The sequence below is a fragment of the Crassostrea angulata genome, chromosome 7 (assembly GCF_025612915.1).
Source record: "Crassostrea angulata isolate pt1a10 chromosome 7, ASM2561291v2, whole genome shotgun sequence".
In the NCBI taxonomy this organism is placed as follows: domain Eukaryota; kingdom Metazoa; phylum Mollusca; class Bivalvia; order Ostreida; family Ostreidae; genus Magallana; species Magallana angulata.
The window spans coordinates 6416097-6437358 of NC_069117.1; the positions used below are offsets into that span (position 1 = coordinate 6416097).

At 30.9% G+C, this 21262-nt stretch overlaps 1 pseudogene; it reads right to left on the bottom strand.

Moving 5' to 3' along the window:
- Positions 1–702: 702 nt before the first annotated feature.
- LOC128156489 (CD63 antigen-like) lies at positions 703–14278 on the bottom strand (annotated as a pseudogene).
- Positions 14279–21262: the final 6984 nt, after the last annotated feature.

Consider the following 21262-nt stretch of genomic DNA (forward strand, 5'->3'; position numbering starts at 1 on the left):
ACTTTCATGCTTTGTCATTATGATTTAACTGTTCTTGTATGAAATTAATAAATTCATTAAAAAAAAAAAAAAAAAAAAAAAGATTGTAAGTCATTTATATTGGTAGTAATCAACCATCACTCAATATTTATCCCATCTTTGTTGGGTGGGGCAAAATGGACATACCCATATTTACCTGCCCGTAGTGCACTTGCTTTACATTTAACGTATGGTAGATATCCTTAGTTTGGGCGTATTTATCGGGCTCTCTGATTTTATGAATTGTGTCAGAGTGTTCTGCATTAACTTGTTAGATGTATATTGGTAAACATGATACTTAAATTTTCCCAATTTGCGACACGTTAGGAAAAATAATAAAATTTAGCTGCCAAAAGTTTTAAATCGCCAATTTGACCTTATTAAATCTATTGTCGTAAAGAACATAATTTTTTTTAAATAAAATTTAATATTATGCGGACCAATTATGATTGTGTGCCTTTTTTCAATCAAAGAGACTTTAGGAAATATTATAAAGTAAGTGTGTGCGCCATTTTGAATCGCAATTTTGACCTTATTGACGTCATTTTCGTTAAGGCCAGTATATTTTTCGGACTCGACACATTTTTTATGTTAAAGACAATAATTAACAGTGTGCGTTACCACTAACTTATATAACAATAAGTTATATTTGTTACAAATTTTTTATTTAAAAACGTTTTCACAGCAATATCTCGGTTGTTCATATTTTTCTACAGTCCTGTGTGTGTAGAAACAAGTAAATGTATCTCTAATACATCTTAGCGACATCGGAAATTCGTGCTGTATCATCTCCGATTTGGCAACATATCAAAAATGCAAAGATCACAGCCAGTATCTGTAACGACATAGACATTGTACAATGAATGTGACTATTATTCCGCAATGCGCTACTAAGAAATGCATTATCAGAATAAATATATACTCAAATCAAGCTCTTAGCGTTGACATGATGCAAACATTTTTATTAATTAAATACTAGTGCCATTTCCTTTTTAAACAAATATCCCATTATATGAAATAAAGACATTATGAGATAAACCCGAAACCAATAAATAAAATAAAAATATGTTGAATTTAATATACTTAAATATGTATTACACATGTATTATAATTATAATCTATCGTTAAGATTAGCACTTAAATTTTCAAACAGGTTTTATACACGTCTTCAATTTTCTGTTTGAAACCTCTGAAACATCCCATGGAATAAAATCAGGAAAAATATGCTTATTACACGACTAAGAATTTGGCATTTAATATAACGCAAACGACTTCTTTGCAAGTTTGCAATAGTGTTATTTGAAAGCTCATCAGTAAGTTTTAAATAAAAAGATAATTTCCTTAACTTCCAAAGGATCGCTTACCATGAATCTATCACCGTTTTAACGAGAGATGTTATAGATGATTGATGATTGTGTAATATTTGGTTCTATAATTGATCTTTTAATAGAGACAATAGCGACTATTTTACTAATTTAAAACTTATTTACACAACAAAGTAAAAGAAGTCTAACAATTATATGAGTCACTTTACCTCGAGTAGAATAATAGTGATCACCACACCAATTATAGCAGGAGACTGAGACAACAACTTATTCTTTAATACGTCGTAACATCCCTGTAAGTACATATTATGTAACAGATTTTTAAAAAATCAGGCACGTCCAAATTGTTTATCTTATGAACTACAATTCTACAAAAAATATTCAGATGGTTTTTTTGTTCAGTTTACCACGGAAGCAAAACAAATCCACTTAAAACCGTAAAGTACAACCTTGGTGTTGTAAGTTCCACTGTTAACGTTTGTATGACAGCCGGCTGGAGCAGACGTATATGAGCTTTCGTCAACATTGACGCAGCAGGTCTTTGGAATCTCTGAAGTACCCGTCTTACAAGTTCCCGAAGTCAAACACCATGATGTTTGATCGAAATCATTTGTCGCTGATAACACAGGATTAACTCCACAACAGTCAAGCTTTCAGGTAGAAAATACCATTTTATTCTTGTATTATAGGACGTTAAAATATTATTTAGAGTTACTTATACAAAAAATAAATTCCGCTTATTGTTATTAACATGTACTAACAAGTGATTGATAGAGATTGATGTTTGTACTTTATTGTATTTGAAATTAACACAACAAGGAAAAGAGACAAACAGAACAATATTTTGGTCATTAACCTATATGACCTTGTAATTCATACTATTAAGTTTAAATGCTTGTACTTACTGTCATGAACATGTAGTTCCAAGCATTTGAAATTGTATTAGCGTTGGTAATGGTATCGTCTTTGAAATTGTCTTTTAAAGCTACTAGCAATTTGTCTTTTATTTCTTTCTCCACCTTATAAATGATAAATTTAAAAAAAAAGATTAATTTAATATAAGAGCTACTATATATACTTAACTGCATGTAAAAGCAATCAACCAGAACTATTCCTCAGTGTAAACATGCTCTGTGTTAAAAGGACAAAACTCATTTACTCAGTGTTACTGGAGACAAGTACCATGTAGGAAAAAAAAAGCTGCGTTTGCCATTCAAAAACAACTCTGGGATTTGGTACCATTGTGGGAGAAGCATTGCAATATAGATGTAGTACATTCTTCGGAAAGACCGTATGCAACGCCGACTTTTTATGTCAAAAGTGCAGGAGATAGGTAAAAAGGATAGAAAAATGGGGTTAGCTAGGGTTTTGCCGTCAACCTTGACATCCCGGTATCAGGTATGTACCCTGAAACAACGGATATAGCTGTAAATAATGGAAGAAGTTTAGTTGAACGTACGGTGAATGATGAACGTGTTCAAACCTCACGTTACAATCCCTCTTCATCTGCAACTATCGCTTTCCAGTTATGTCTGTTGGAAATACTAAGACAACGTGCATATAACATACAACACGTATAATACAAAAACGATAAGTAGTGGAAAATGTAAATATAAGATAGTAAAGTAAAAAAGCGTTCATAATGTATACTGCTCAGACAATAACTGTGAAACTCTTTTTTCAATCACTATACATTAAGAGAACTAGAATTTAAGAGTTAACTGTGTATGGCCTAAAATCAAGAAATCTAACAAAAATCGATATGCCTTTTGTCAAGACAAAAACCAATATCGCCCCTTCGGTTATTTCTTTTGTTATTCGCAATAGATCCTTTATCATTCATTTAAAAGTTTCAGTCAAATTGTAATATATTCGATCTAAATTCTATAAAATACTTTTTACTTACCTTGTTTTTCATTGTAAACCACATAGCTATAACCGCAATCTTCATAACAAGCAGTATTAGAATTAAGATTGCATACTGAAAGAGCACGTAATACTCAGTCTGACATAAATGGTGGTAATAATGATAATTATAATTTATTTAAATCATACAGATAAACCAATTGAATATACATAGGAAGATATTTTTCGGTCTTATAAATATTTTATAAGTGTTCCAAAATGCAAAAAGTGTTGTAAAGTAAAAGAAAAAAAAATAAAAAAAAACGCACTAAAGAAAAAAACTATCATTAGAGAACCTTTATTTATAACCTTTCGGTTGATTCCATCATTTTATTGTAATTAACGAACAAGTAATACTCACCGTAACCAGCATGCATTTATTCTGACAACATGCTCCAAAGAGACCCAGTCCCGACACCACCAGTATGAAGACTCCGATTACAATTATCAGAATGGACAGACTGTTGACCATGCTGCCTGCTTGGAAGGAGCCGACTTTGATTGAATCAAGAAGAGGCTTGATGTGGTCTGTGTTAATGTTTGACAGGTTTGACAAAGCCAAACCCCCCAGCTATGGCAAGCCCTAGTCCCATTAACTGTTAACGATTGCATGAAAATGAAAAAAGTATTTAAAATGTTTAATTAATTGGATATGCCTTTTGTTTTGTTCTGTGTTTCCTATGAATAATATATTTTTGCTGTTTAGAAAAAAATTAAGCACATTAAGTTCATTTAAAAGATTGTTTGTTTATAACCCTATGAAAACAAAACAAAAAATACTAGTATTTTTTATGCAAAAAAATATTTTTGAGTACTTAAGTTTTGAGTACTTACAAAGAAAATAACGTTGATGCCAATTAAAAAGGCCATCCCGAGTTTTCCACCACAATTGAGCGACATGGTCGATGTTTAACACTCTCTAAAATTATTTAATAATTTATTGTATGACTACTCAACTTGACATATATATAAGATATACTAAATACATTTTTAAATATCAGTTACTGTTTACACATTTACTTCAAACAAGTTTCTGAGTACCTGTTTGTTTAATGTTTGAAAAATGTTTAGAATTTACAAAATTCTATTAACAAACTGTAACAATTCAATTAATTTAAGAGTAAATTTTACTTAAAGGGTCATCACTACCTTGTGAAAAAATTCGCACATCAACCCCACTGTCACAATAGACATTGTCCCGATGATTTTTATTATATTTTGTTGCTATATATTCGTATTATATTACATGCAACCATACGATTTGCCGTTTATTTAAAGGGGCATAGTCACGATTTGGGTCTAATTTCATTTTTCAATTTTTAGTGTTTATAATGCTTTATAAAACCATTTCTAATGATCAACCAAATTTTAAGTGGCAGTTGAGGAGTTATTATCAAGATACAGATCTCGCAATTCTTTGTCATGTAAACAATGTTCGTGTCCCGTTTATGTTTACTTTGGTTTAATATACTTGTAGAAGTTCTTTTTAAAGCTAATTTATATCTGTTATAATTCGTTTTAAGCATAGATATAAATAAATAGTTCCTAGCGTTTATCTCATTCGTTTTTGGGTCTATAACTGGAATTTTCACTTCAATATTAAAATTGTAAACAAAGCTTTGTTCACATGACGAAGAATTTTGAGGTCTGTATCTCGCTTATAATACGACGACTGGCATTAAAACTTTGGTTGCCTGTTACAAATGCCTTACTAAAACATTGTAAATATTAAAAACGGAAAAATATTTTTTGACCGAAATCGTGACAATGCCCCTTTCATTTGCCGGAGTGATCGTTCGTTTATTTACGCTTCATAGGTATCTGCGTTGTTACATTTACGTTCAAGTTGCTTTTCTTAAATTTCTATACCTATCAGACTTGTTTGGTAGGTTATGATTAAACTTGTTTGGTAGGTTGTTATTAGACTGTTTGGTAGGTTGTTATAAGATTTGTCTGGTAGGTTGTAATTAGACTTGTCTGGTAGGTTGTTATTAGACTTGTTTTGTTGGTTGTTATTAGACTTGTCTGGTAGGTTGTTATTAGACTTGTTAGGTAGGTTGTTATCAGACTTGTTTGGTATGTTTTTATTGGACTAGTCAGGTAGGTTGTTATTAGACTTGTTTGGTAGGTTGTTATTAGACTTGTTTGGTAGGGTTTTTCAGACTTGTTTGGTAGGTTTTAATTAGACTTGTCTGGTATGTTGTTGTAAGTCTTGTTTGGTAGGCTGTTATTAGACTTTTTTGGTAAGTTGTTATAAGACTTGTCTGGTAGGTTGTTATTAGACTTGTCTGGTAGGTTGTTTTCGGACATGTTTGGAAGGTTGTTATTAGACTTGTCTGGTAGGTTGTTATTAAACTTGTTTGGTAGGTTGTAATTAGACTTGTTTGGTAGGTTTTTATTGGACTTGTTTGGTAGGTTTTTATTAAACTTTGTCAGGTATGTTGTTGTAAGTCTTGTTTGGTAGGTTGTTATTAGACTTGTTTGGTAGTTTTTTTTTTTACCTATTTGGTAAGCTGTTATCATACTTGTGTGGTATGTTGTTATTAGACTTATTTGTTAGGTTGTTATTAGACTTGTCTGGTAGGTTGTTATTAGACTTGTTTTGTAGGTTGTTATTAGATTTGTCTGGTAGGTTGTAATTAGACTTGTCTGGTAAGTTGTTATTAGACTTATTTGTTAGGTTGTTTTGAGACTTGTTTGGTGGGTTATTACAGTCATTTCATGCATATCTTTTACAATTTAATGCTATGCTATGGTATGCGATTTTAATGATATGCTATGAGATTTGTATGCTATGCTATGAGATATGTATGCTATGCTATGAGAAATTGAAATGAAGGGCTTAATGATATGGTATGCTATGCTATGCTATGGTATGCTATGAGATTTGAACAAAAACGTCTCCATACACAGAAGAGTTCCACACATTTCGAATTAAAATAATAAAAAGCCAAAGTTTACCACAAATCTATCATGTAAACATTTATTTTTTCAAATAAAATCATTTAAAACCGAGTTAAAATAATGTTGTATGCTATGCTATGGTATGCTATGGTATGATATGACGAATGCGATTCTATGAGATTGTATGCTATGGTATGAGATTCCAATGCTATGCTATGAGATTTCAATGTTATGCTATGAGATTTCAATGCTATGCTATGATATTGCGTATGTTGTAAAAGATATGCTTGAACTGACTGTATTAGACTTGTTTTGTAGGTTGTTATTGGACTTGTTTGGAAGGTTTTTATTAGACTTGTTTGATGGGTTGTTATCAGACTTGTCTGGAAGGTTGTTATATGACTTGTCTGGTAGGTTGTTTTTAGACTTGTTTGGTAGGGTTAGGGTTGTTTGGTAGGTTGTTATCAGACTTACTTGTTAGGTTGTTATTAGACTTGTTTGGTACGTTGTTATTAGACTTGTGAGGTATGTTGTTATCAGACTTGTTTGGTAGATTGTTATCAGACTTGTTTTTTATGTTGTTTTAGACTTGCCTGGTAGGTTGTTTTCGGACATGTTTGGTAGGTTGTTATTAGACTTGTCTGGTAGGTTGTTATTGACTTGTTTGGTAGGTTGTAATTAGACTTGTTTGGTAGGTTTTTATTGGACTTGTTTGGTAGGTTTTTATTAAACTTTGTCAGGTATGTTGTTGTAAGTCTTGTTTGGTAGGTTGTTATTAGACTTGTTTGGTAGGTCGTATTAGACTTGTCTGGTAGGTTGTTATTAGACTTGTCTGGTATGTTCTTATTAGACTTGTTTTGTAGGTTGTAATTGGACTTGTCTGGTATGTTCTTATTAGACTTGTTTGTTATCAGACTTGTCTGGAAGGTTGTTATATGACTTGTCTGGTAGGTTGTTTTTAGACTTGTTTGGTAGGGTTAGGGTTGTTTGGTAGGTTGTTATCAGACTTACTTGTTAGGTTGTTATTAGACTTGTTTGGTATGTTGTTATTAGACTTGTGAGGTATGTTGTTATCAGACTTGTTTGGTAGATTGTTATCAGACTTGTTTTTTATGTTGTTTTAGACTTGCCTGGTAGGTTGTTTTCGGACATGTTTGGTAGGTTGTTATTAGACTTGTCTGGTAGGTTGTTATTAGACTTGTCTGGTAGGTTGTTATTAGACTTGTCTGGTAGGTTGTTATTAGACTTGTCTGGTAGGTTGTTATTAGACTTGTCTGGAAGGTTGTTATATGACTTGTCTGGTAGGTTGTTATAAGACTTGTCTGGTAGGTTGTTATTAGACTTGTCTGGTAGGTTGTTATTAGACTTGTCTGGTAGGTTGTTATTAGACTTGTTTGTTAGGTTGTTATTAGACTTGCTTAGTAGGTTGTTATCAGACTTTTTTGGTAGGTTTGTGTAGATGTTCTTTAGGGGTGTTACCGGATGTCACTTTATTTAGTTACTTTAACCAGTAAAACTTGTTTGATGATACTCTGACCCAAGATATCCTCGATTCACATTTTGATTAATTACTCAATAGTTATAAATACCTCAGAGTTCACATGATGTTCATTCATATGTATAAACAATTTTCAAATTTTTCAATTGTAATTGCCCCGTTACACAGGAAAAATGTCCACATGTGTAAAATATGTGTATAATTTTACACATGTTTTGCACAGATAATGCATGTGTACAACACATGTTTTAAAATTTATATGTTGAACACGTATATTACACACGTGTGTAACATATACATTTTACATATGTTCAACACATATATAAAATAATATATGTTCAATACATGTTCCAGAGAACATATAGCCTATACACGAAAAAAAAAATGTTTAATTTATTATTCATTTTCATGACTTTCACCATTATTTATGCATTTATTAGTAAAAACTGGTAAAATAAAATTTATTTATCAAACTTTTGCCGACTAACTTACAGAAAATGTCCGGATTTAAATCTCGATTGGCTTTAATTTTGTCGTTTGCAATCATACGTCATTTTTTACGTCACGGAAGCAGAAGATGTTGAATCATTTGCAGCTGCAGATATTCGATTTGAGACTAGGCTAAAGGTAAGGTTTGTCAATCATTTTTATTCATTTATTTGTATTGTAATATTATATAAATATTGCTGGTAGCAACCTATAGTCATCTTATAACGCGAAAAGTAGCTCAGAGCTTGTGTTTCCCAGGAAAATTCGGGTTTAAAACAAGAAACATGTATTGGAAACGATCGATGCTGATCCAATCAACTTAGGTGAACTTGATGAATGTTTTTAGATGAAATGTAAAGGCAAATACGGTGATTAAATGTATATATACACATACAGGTATATACTACATCTGCTATAGGTAAACGGTAGGTCTGTCGGTAACAAAGCTTCAATTAAGCAGTTGTAGCTGGCAAAAAGCACATTTATAGACAGAACAGCGCTTGAAAATTAAGCGAACATTAAATATATGTTTATCAAATTTATATTTATTTAGATCAGACACATATCAATCTTGAAAAGTGAAAGTAGAATAAACTAGAGTAAAGCTCGTTGCAAAGTAACGAGTCTGTATTCCATAAAACTTAAAGCAGCAAGTCGAAAGTTTTATATAATTTTGTTGTTCTTGTCGTTGTTATATCAAAACTGAAAATTAAATTGATTGTTTAAAATGTTACTTAATACTTATTATGCAACAAGTTGCTAAAATATTCAGTCGGTTACTTAATATATATTAAGTGAGTTCTTATTGTATGCTAATTAACACACTTTATTTTCAGACAGGTCACATAAACTAACCCAGTGAATAGCAGGGATATGTCTCTCTAAACTGTTTATGCAGTTGTAGGTATTATAAGTAAAATTCAGCTTTTTATCTTCAAAACTGTTGCTTGACTTTCTTTTGAAAGTATTCATGATTTAAATTTTGTAAAAGAAAACCAATGAAATGTTCATATTAATTCTTAATGTCATGTTTTAAGTGGGTTTTTTTTTATTATTAAACATGCAATAATATACCTGCAATGTTCTATGATATATGCAACTTATTGTATATATACAACTATTGTGTGGAATTTCTTTTTTTTTGTAGAAAATGGCTATAGTACAAAGGCTAAAAATATTTGGTCTGTCAGGAAGTCCGAAGACATAGGGTAATGAATTTTTCAAGATCCAGACATTCTTCTTGAGTTCATAGATAGTTCTGCACTGCAGCTCGTATAAAAGTAAAAAATCATGGTAATTAAATCTAAATATGTAGAGTTCTGACTGTATTGTTAATATTAAGAATTTCTGTATATTGTACCGTAAATTTTAAGTGTTGAAAATCTAACTTTTACAAATATTTCAGGTTTATTTGAAACAAATATTATCATAATATGTCTGTTTTCCTCCTCAAAATTAAATATTTATTTTATGCTGATTTAAAAACCTCTGATGATTGTATTAAGTTGGTATTACATGAATTGCTAAGGTCAATGCATTGAAAAGAAGGAAGTTGAAGTTAGATCGACATAGAGATGACTAATTTTTTTTAGATTAGTTTGCCAGTTCTGTTGCAAAAATATGTGTAGTATCAGAATTTTGTTTAAGCTGCTTGGTATCCACTGATGGCTGCATGAAAATTGTTTGTTTTATTATTTCTTATTCCAGACTTCTTAAAATTGCTGTTAGTTTTTAACAATCAACAGCACTTGTAACAATTATTGTATAACATGTACATGTACTTGCAAAACAGCATTATAATTCTGAAAATCTGGATATTTCAGTTCTTTATAGTTGTAATAATGGTAATCCTAGGATGAACAACAATGACTTCTCTAAAATGTGTATACAGTGGACATAATTATGTACAAATAAAGTGCATCATGTACATGTGCATAAATATATATACATGTAACTATTTATTGAATGATACTTTATCAAAGAATTTTGCTAATTTTTTCTTTATTTCTTTCAGAGGGCATTCTTAACAATGAAAAAGTTTACCGAATGTTAGAAGTTCTGGCCAGAGTTTAAAGGTGAGAATTAAAATCATATTATATACATGATTGTATATAGTAATAACTACATGTAAGTTCTGATAGAGAAATACATGTATTTAAATTAAAATGAAAATTTGATTCTCTAATGACAATTTAATTTATATCTTCAATCTATGAAATATACCATGATTATATACTAACTTAAGATTTTTTGCTGTCACCAGAGTTCTATGCATCACTAAAGAGACAATAGACCAAACATCTGGGAGCTTCTGCGGGAAAAAGAAGAATCAAGGGTTACCAAGAGCTAAGTTAAAAGATTTGTTGTGATTTCACTCTTTTACAAAATTAATACTTATCTTATATATTTCTGTATGAATTTTAGTATTGAATCTATATATTATAATATCATTGGATAGTGTAACAAGTGTACATGTATACTGTAAAACAGAGACATGGATAATAATAACTAATGGTGTTAAATATGAAATAGAATCAATACATAATTATGTATGTGTATTTTTTCTTTTTATTTACAGGAACAAGGAAGAGAGAAATGAATTGTAAAATGACAATGAAGAATAAACTCCTGAGAACCAATTAATGAAGTTTTTGTTATTATCTTTTTATATACCTGGTATGCATATGCAATAGTATACTGATGATCTATACTTTGATATCAAGGAATAGTTTGCATATGAAGCACACTGTACATAATATATTTTAAATGAAAGCTTAAGTAAAGATGTACCTTTATTATTGAAAATTGCTAACAAAAAATGATATATAAATTTCATATATAAAATGCAACACATATATTACACATATAGAATATGTGTTTTACACATATAAAATATGCTCTGTATAATTTCACACATGTTAAACACATATTAAACACATGTTAAACATGTGTGAAATTAAACACTTTATATATGTGTGCTCTTTTTATGTGTTTTACACATGTAAAATATATATGTAAAATATATGTTGAACACATGTTGCACACATGTGGACATTTTTCCTGTGTAGCTTATAAGGTTTCAATACACGGCTGAAAATGCGATGTCTATGGGAATTTTCGTATTGCAGCAAGCCCGGATGAAAACGTGGAAAAATATTGCGAGGTATTCCGAGTGACTTCCAAATTGAATAAGTATAAAACTTACTATTATAAATCTCCGTAAGAAATCTGCTTTCGTTCCTGTGATTTTAGTCGAGTGAAAAATGATAAAGTTAAAGAAAATATCTTCGAAATTTTCCCTTTCATCGATTTCAATCGCACTTTCCCCACAGATATTTATATTTTTTATTAAAAATCGTCCAAATGTGCTGCATGACTATTTTGGGACAGACTATAGTTTAGGTGGCTACATGTGTAGATACGGGTTGTTGGCTGGATTTCTTTAGAAAATGTTTGGACGCTGAGCAGTAAGTATGTACCCTTGCTGTGTGAATTTGGATTTTATCTGTCTCCTATGTCTCCCCTGCTAAATGATCTCAAGAACATGTGCCTGTGTGGTTTTCTTTAGCGCTGGCGTTGTGCTGCAAGACCTGACTGCCTGCATTTTGTGTGTTTTATTGTCACAACTCAGAAAGCTTAACTTAACGGTATTTTGATTGGTTTGATGAATGATATGATTGTATCGTAATTTATTTAGTAATTTGTCGAGAACTTGTTCAATAACAGAATTCAAAAAATCAGAAAACAAACAAGTATTATTATTCGAACTGTAATGTCATTAGCCTACTTGTTTTAAAGCAGTAGCTATTAGTGGGTGTGCATTAAATGGCATGATGTTTGTAATGATTTATTAGAAAACTGTGTTTTAATTCTAGGTGACCACTTTTTATTTTTACTTTAAAATAAACTTGTATCGGTGGAACCGAATGTAATGAAGTGGAGCGTGGTAATGTTAGGTGGAGGACATATAGAGGCCCGTGGGAAATCAGGATTATTTTTTCTACAAATGTAGATAATTATATGTTTATTTTTATGTGTTATTGACGTTGTTGATGAAGCAAGTGTGGGTAGTTATTGAAAGAACAGTTCAGTTCAGTTGTGACAACCACCTGATATACTAAAAAAAGGTTTGAAATTCTAGTATACGTTCATAGAATTATATCATTTAGATAAGGGACTAATATAGCTCCCTTAAATGAACATAACATGTTGAATGTACGTTTATGTTTCCTGTATGTACACGTAAAGTTTTCTTTATACTTTTCATTTTGATTCAACTGCCCTGTAATTGTTGCATAAAACGATTTATATTTTTAGGAAACATGGACACAGGCTTAAACAAACAAAATATGTTCATGAAAAGTTTATCCCTCCAAGACTTAAAACTGACAGAAAATTTTGCTATTTCAAAGCTGCTGCGCTCTTTATTTCCCTATTAAAAATGATAAGAAAAATACTCATGTTTATCTACTTTTGGTTGAATTAAATAAAAAGTCACATACATGTTCTACCAGTGTGTGAAATTAAATGTCAAGAACGGATGAAACACATATTCCAAAAATTTGAATATTTGAATATCAACTTTTAAAAAATATAAAGCAAAAGTCCGAAAAGATTTCTAACTCGGGACCTGCAAGTCAGTAGATCGAACCTATGTAAAGAGAACACACAAATTCGTTGTTATAAACAGTTTCATAATGGATTTAAATCGCCATGTTGTGCCCTAGCGGTTTCTTAAATACTGAGTTATTGTAACACTGTGTCGATGACCCTTTCAAACAATCAAATCTTTTTTTTTAATAAAATCTTTTACAGACTTTTTTTCGATATAAAATGAACATGTAAGTCATCGCTATAAACAGTTAAAAATAATTTTATAATTGAATGATACGAATACTATTTTGAGTTCAATTTATATTGTAGATAAGAGATTGATCTGTTTAAAAAATTAACCAAATTAAGCAAATCAGCTGAATTCAATGTAAAAGACCCTATGACAAATTTTAATTTGAAATTGTTGTAAACATACAAATACTTAAAACAATTTGGTTATTTTCATTATGAAAAAATGGCATTTAATCATTTAGATAAATTTCATTTTTTTAAATGATGAAACAATATTTACAACTGTTATTACAACCAATGTTACAATTTATTTTAACACTGGTATCTGTATCTTAACTACATGTATCATATTATTTCAAATGACAAAATTAACACAATGAAGAAAACCTGCAAAAAAAAACACACTTTAACAAACAAATATACATCACCTAATATCACAATATACCAACTTTACTTCTCGGGATATGTAGTTGTTTAACACCAGTTTACTTTAAATTGGTGTCAATTTTTTTTTTATCAAGTAATCAATTCTTTTGCGTGACAAATTAACAAATGCAGCGTTATTCAGTAACACGAACTTTAAATCTAGTAACTATTTTTAGGCGACAAAAAATCAACGTCTTAGCAACTTTTGTACCCAGTGTCATTGTATTCGGGGTTTTTTATGTTCTAAACAATGTTTCAGTCCTTTGTAATATGAAATTGATTCGAATTCCTTTTTTGGAGACATTTTATTGCAAAAAAAAAATCCACCTCTTTCGCTACAACATGTTCAAATAAGGTTTTTAAATACATATTTTCACCAAATATACATAGTTATTTAATTAAAAATTGTGAATGATTTATTAAATTTAAGGTATTCAATGTGTAATGAAATGATATTAGACAATTTTGATTTATTTTAAATTAGTTTAAAATGTATTGCTAACAAAAACAATATATAATGTAATATTCCCATTGAAACAATTTTACGCATATAATTTTGAGAATATTAGTCATATTAGTTATGAAAGGAATATCATATACAATATACAAAAAAACCACTTTTCATTCAAAGATATAAAACTATTTGTATATTACCTTTCGTCGCAAGCTTCCTATATAATCTAAATCAGCTTTGCATTTGATTAAGATGTCTTTGTTAAGTTGTTTAAATCCTCGAGTCAAAGATCTCAAGCATCGTATGAACAAATAATGAATCAAAGGAAAAATAGAGATACTCGAGATATCATGAATGCAGTTAAACATCTTACACCTTAAGGTTAAGATACGCCTATAAGTAACGATATTTTAATTTCGTAACCGTATCACGAATGAGTTATGTGTGTGTAATATATATATATATATATATATATATATATATATATATATATATATATATATATATATATATATATATCATGCGCGGATCTAGAGGGGGGGTCGGGGGGGTCCCGACCCCCCCTGGAAAATGAAAATTTATTAAATTTACATAGTAAAATTATCGCGAAAATATGCCTCGGACCCCCCCTGGCAAACACAATTATCCTTCGGACCCCCCCTGGAAAAATTTTCTGGATCCGCGCATATATATATATATATATATATATATATATATATATATATATATATATATATATATATATATATTTTCTGGTTTGTTTTCTCAACATAGCATCAGTAGTAGCAAATCATGAAGTTCGCTCTAAATGTTACGCACTGGAAGTTTAAAACAATATCGATTTGAGACCGTTCTTTACACCTTCTACTTTACAATTTTCGTTGAAACCTAAAAGTAAAGTTTGGTGTCTGAAGAATCTCTGCGTAGTTGAGGAAATTGTCAACAAAGTATCGTAGAAAATCTCGTTATTTCGACATGGTAATTCCGACTATAGAGAATGTATTTCAAACATTCCGATTACAATTATAAGATACATATTCAGTAAGCAAAAAACTTGACTTAGAGTAAAAATTTCCTCGAGGCCATCTTCAATAGTAGATCAACAGCTATCACTTATTCATGTACATATATTTATGCATAGTTACATATATTTATTCTTTAGATTGACGTGTGAACCTAAAAACATTACCAATTTTGTGCAGTCGGATAATTGAGAAACAGAGAGGCATAAACCAGCGTTTTATTCATAGGACTGTATACATGGTATATGTAAACTAAACCGGAACAGATAGTTTGCCTTGAAAAAATCTGTTTTTGAAATACAAAATTAAAGACTCCTACATCATATCAGCCTCCAATAAATACTACCTTTCTAACGTGCATAAAAGCTTAATTATGTAGTTTGTTTTCAAAAAGCATGACCACATGTGGTAAATTAAACCACTTTATTAATTAAAAATAAAGTATGTTTTTGATTTCCCTTCCCCTTTAAACTTTGTGGGCTGGTATCACGGGTTTACCTGCTTGTGAGAAAACCTACCTTGAAAAATTGTCCACGTGATCCTTAGGTTTTATAGTTTTATTTCTAAATTTTATTTGAGATTCGTCTGCGCGGTAATAATGTTATCGTGTTTCAAATACAGTGTCATTAATAAGATCAAGCAACGCAATTTCAATGAAATATATAGTACAATGCACATTTTAACCGAGAAACGCATTACAAAACTATGCTCCAAACTTTTAAACGATTCAGACGAAATTAATCATACTCAACACAAAAACAGAGGAGATAATTATGAATCAATTCACAAAAAAATATCAGTATGTGTTCTCGGCCAATTTTTGGCAAAAAAACTTTAAAGATTTAAAAGATTTCTCAAAACCTTATACTTTCATTACGACGTTAGCCTGACGTCATCATTTCCTTACTTCTTAGAACACCAAAATTGAAATGCATTTATTGACAAGACTAGCTGTTTAACACATTTTAGAACATGTAAATGCTTATTAGACATTATTGTGAATGTTATCAAATGCAATTAATGTAAGGCTGTAAAGATACAGAAAATTGCTATTTTTGTTTTTATGAAACTCTGAGTCAATCAATGCAAAAATAAAATGCCAGGCAACTACTGACATTATAAGTAAGTAATCGAATAAAACAGTTGTCTCAAGCCAAAAGAAATTTAAGAATTTAATCGGTAGTACAAATTACGGAAGTTATAATTGTAAAAAAAAAAAAGCGAAGTTATTGCATACATTCTATTTTAAAACATGACTTTAAATGGAAGAGTTCTAACGCACACTCATTCTTTATCTTTATAAAACAAAATGTGACAATGTATGTGACATCTTTAAATTTTCAGCACTTGATATTATAAATCTTTGTATAAACAGTCATAAACCGCATATAAGCTTTTTAAAATATTTTCTTTTATACATCTAAATATCTCATTTGTCATTTTAAAATAAAATTATGAGTTTACTATGACGGTCAACTCTTTACGTCGATTCCTATTGTGACGTCAGCAAACCCGCGAGCTACGTTAAGAGGGATTGGCTGGAATAGAAACTATAAAAAGCAAGACAGTTATTTTTGTTTTGGAAATAGTAATCAGTAAACACTTCTCAAACTTAGTAGTCATACCCTATGTGAATATACTTTTTTAATGTTTTCTTAGTTAAAATTTTTTAAAAGAAATCGAACTGATTGTGAAATGAACATGCTTATGTACAAAATGGCTAACGTCAACATTGGTTATGATACAGTGCATATGAGTAACTCTACGGTTAAGGAGGCTGGATGGTCAATAGATTATCCATCAGATCTTTCTTAAAATTTAGATATTATACGTTTAGCGATAAACTGTCATTAAGTATAGAAAGAATTCGAATATTTTAGCTTTAAAATTTGGATGCTTTCCTATATCTTCATATAGAGTTCTTTTTCTGAAGAAGATTAATATAGTATAAAAGAAAATGGCCACGACCATCGAGCCCTCTTAACGAACAGTTATTTTTAACTTCCATTTTGTTAAAAAAAAAATTTTACTAAATTTGCAATTTTGTTTTCAAATTTCCTATACTAATCAATGCACATACATGTTATCCTTTTTTGTACAATAAAAGAAATATAGAATATTTGATAAATTTCCAAGAAGTCCACAGCATCAGTCTCTTAGTTGTGGTTCTAGATGTGGTGATCAAAACAAAAAATACAGTTGGACTTCATGACGGGACGGCACATTGTTTTAGGATATATCTCTAATAAGATCAATAGAAATAATAGACCACAGTTTTGTTATTCTCTATAACAACATACATGTGACACATAAAGCAAATATATATAAAAAGCACTTAAGATATGGCAAATGACACAAATACTAATTTTTTTTTAAAGTTATTGAATTTATATCAAAATAAAAACCAACGACATACTTTGCTTAAATAAGTCTAATAATCTTTCTCACAATATCCCATTTTCACTTTTTTAAGATATTAAAAACTAATTTGAATTTGTAAAGTCATTTAAATGTTATCCTATACGTTTTACGTATATACCTTAAGAAATGTCATTTTACATTAATCACCGTTTCATAATTCTTCAATTATAACCTGTTGTTGAAAGCCATAGTTATATTAGTTGTTCCTTTTTATTTTGTAATGTGAAAGTCATATGATAGATTTTTTAATCAATCGTTATAGATATGAATATTAAACATTTCAATCGATTTCCAAGGTAAATAATGAACAATTATTTTTATTTGCCACCAAATAGTATATATCTGGCTGGTGAATTATAGCTCGTGTATCTATTAAGTTAATACATGTAAAATTGGACACCATGAAGCATATTTAGATAGACAAGACATACCTTGTGATCCATCTCCTCCCATTTAATCTTTATGACAACCGATCGCAACTGCAAGGGTCACATTGATTATCTGTAACGATATAATCAAATTTACCCCTTACAGATAAATACAGTTATTGAGAATAAATTAGGTAATTTAAATCTAACAAAATATGCAATTTTTCCGGAAATCTTTTTTCTATACATCATGACTGATACTTTATTTATTCCTGAGCATGCGCTCTTGGCCTTTTTCATTTCAATCCTCGGCCGAGTGAATACGTAAACTAAGCAGCGGAAAAAATCAAATTCCATCATTGAGGTAAAATACCAATCCGATTTAATTTAAGCGTCGAAATTGAAAAAAGGACACATCAATTACGTTTCTTCAATGTATTTTCATTTTATTGGCTAATTTTTCAAAAAAAAAATTGTGGACGTGCACGCAGATTAATTTTTCAGTTATAGATTAACAAATCGAGATATTGGTATGTTAAGTTTTGACAGTTTTCTTGTTTATTTGCAAGAGAATGAGCACTGGAATGTTGAGAGTGGGATCGTCTCGCCGATCTCAAAACAAAGTCCCCTTACGCGAGACCTGCACGATTAACACGATCCATGCCGGCCACGGAACAAGCACGTGGCCCCGCACTGGCCAAAGACCAAGCACGTGCAACAGACCCCACACTGGCCACAAATACAGACCTTTCATTACCTGGTGTATCAGTGTTGTGGAAAGGAGTATCGGGTATAAGTTTTGACAGTGTTACTGATATTATTTGTTACTTGCGATCAAAATATCCACATCTAAGATTTCTGGTCATCCATGCAGGTGGAAATGACATTGGTAAAGATGATAACCCATAAGCTAGACAACAAAAGTTTATAAAAAAAAGTTATGGTCAATTTGAGTACGGATATGCCTTCAACATGCATTGTTTGGTCACATAAATTACCTAGATTATATTGGCGACATGCTATTTCAAACATGGTAGCAGAGACATCTAGGCTTAGGATTAATAGTTCTGTGGCCACTCTTATTTTGAAGATAGGTGGTGCTTCAATTAAATATGTTGACATTAAACACAATCAAAGTAATCTCTTTCTGAATGACGGGGTTCATATTTGTCGCCTTCGGGCAATCATGAATTTTTGTCAACAATGCAGTCAGCTCTAAGACAATTTATTGAGGGTAAAAGTTTATGTTATCCAAAGATATGATCAAGAGTTAGTCTGGAACTGTTGTGGCTTTTATTATGAATGTGTTGAAAAATGATTTTAATATGTACATGTATATACACATTGCTAGGTAGATATATGTGAATGCATGATGCTATGTAAGCTTAAAATGGTCAAAATTAAACCGCTGTAATGGCGGTTGGATTTCTTTCTGTATGAAATCAAATTGGCGCAATTTTGACATAACCACTTGCTGAGGGATACTGTTGTCTCCAGGTCCCCCAGCTCTGATATGGTTTGTTGAATGAATAATTTGTGAATGCTATGCTGCCGAAAGCTTACAAGTGGTACGATCGGCGCATAGAGTATGAACATGCACGTGGCATGTTAACTGTGAATGTTGATATGAATAAAAAGCCATGACAGTTCCGCCATTTAGTGTTTGAGTATTTTTTTCATATGTCAGAGGTGATGTTGGATAAAGTACTAATTAAATTTAAGATCAATAAATGCACAATATATATACACATATATAATTGTGCAAGAGTGGTTCAATATTTATGCATTTCGAAATAATCAAATTTATGCCTTACAGATAAATACAGTTATTGAGAATAAATTAGGTAATTTAAATCTAACAAAATATGCAATTTTTCCGGAATTTTTTTTTCTATACATCATAACTGATACTTTATTTATTCCTGAGCATGCGCTCTTGGCCTTTTCATTTCAATCCTCGGCCGAGTGAACCCGAAAATTCTCTCCAACCCCTCTCCTAGATATTATGGTTGGTTTGAACATCTATATACCTTGTTGTGTACGTTTTGCATAGCTATTAAGACACTTTTTGCTGCTGTGTATTTTTTTCAATTACAGATATCGTCATGGCGTTTGAAAAATTTGAAAAGAAATCCATGGTTGTGGTGATGAGGACAGTTACATTGATGAGAGTGTTCGCGCAATTTTAACATATAACCATTTGCTGATGAATACTGTTGTCTCCGGGTCCCCCAGCTCTGATATGGTTTGTTGAATGAATAATTTGTGAATGCTATGCTGCCAAAAGCTTACAAGTGGTAAGATCGGCGCATAGAGTATGAACATGCAAGTGGCATGTTAACTGTGAATGTTGATATGAATAAAAAGCCATGACAGTTCCGCCATATATGTGTTTGAGTATTTTTTTCATATGTCAGAGGTGATGTTTGATTAAGTACAAATTCAATTTAAGATCAATAGGTGCACAATATATATACACATATATAAATGTGCAAGAGTGGTTCAATATTTTTGCATTTCGAAATAATAGAGATTCCAAATTGTTAAAATTATCTCTTGACCAATACTAAGGCCCCAAGAGGTGTTCAAAGATTAACACAAAAATGTATAATGAAAATATTTAAAATCTTCATCTCAAGAACTACAATGCTACAGTTTGTGAGATAACTTTGCTAGCATCCTCGAATGATGTAGATTCTAAATTAATAAAAAGCAATTGTGATCTCCGGACCAATACTGAGGCCCCAAGTGGGGTTAACAGTTTAACATAAATATGTATAGGAAACATGTTTTTTTCAAGAGTTACAGTGCTACAGTTTGTAAGATTACTATGCATGCGTCCTCAAAAAATGTAAATTATAAATTGTTAAAATCGTTACCCCCGGACCAATACTGAGGCCCCAAGAGTGGTTCAAAGTTTAACATGAAAATATAGAAGGATACATTTTAAAAATCTTCTTCTCAAGAACTACAATGCTATAATTTGTGAGATGTCTATGCATTGCCAAATGGTGTAGATTTTAAACTGTTAAAATCGGGACCGCTGGACCAATACTGTACTGAGGCCCAAGGAAGGGGTTCAAAGTTTAACATTGAAATATATAGGGAAAATTTGTTTAAAATCTTCTGATGAAGAACGAGAATGCTACAATTTGTAATATTACCATGCAAGCAAATAATGTAAATTATGCATTATACACACACACACACACACACACACACACACACACACACACACACACACACACACAACCCCCCCTCCCCCACACACACACACAAACAAGCAAGAGCCATATTTTACCCACAGTCGTATCGATCCAAATTTCAGTCAATTTTGCATGCATGTACAGAAGGTTTAATTATAAGTAGGTATGAGTTTTTAAAAACAAAATAGCTATCAAATTAACGGCCTTGTTAATTTGAACTGAATAGACAAAAAAGAAAAAGAAAAAAGAAACAGTTCAAAATCTATGTATTGCATAATGTCAAACCATTAATTTGGAAAATGGGAAAATACACATCTACAAACAGGGAAGGCAACGTAAGTATTTACAATGCAAAACTAAACCAATAAAAAAATTATTAAT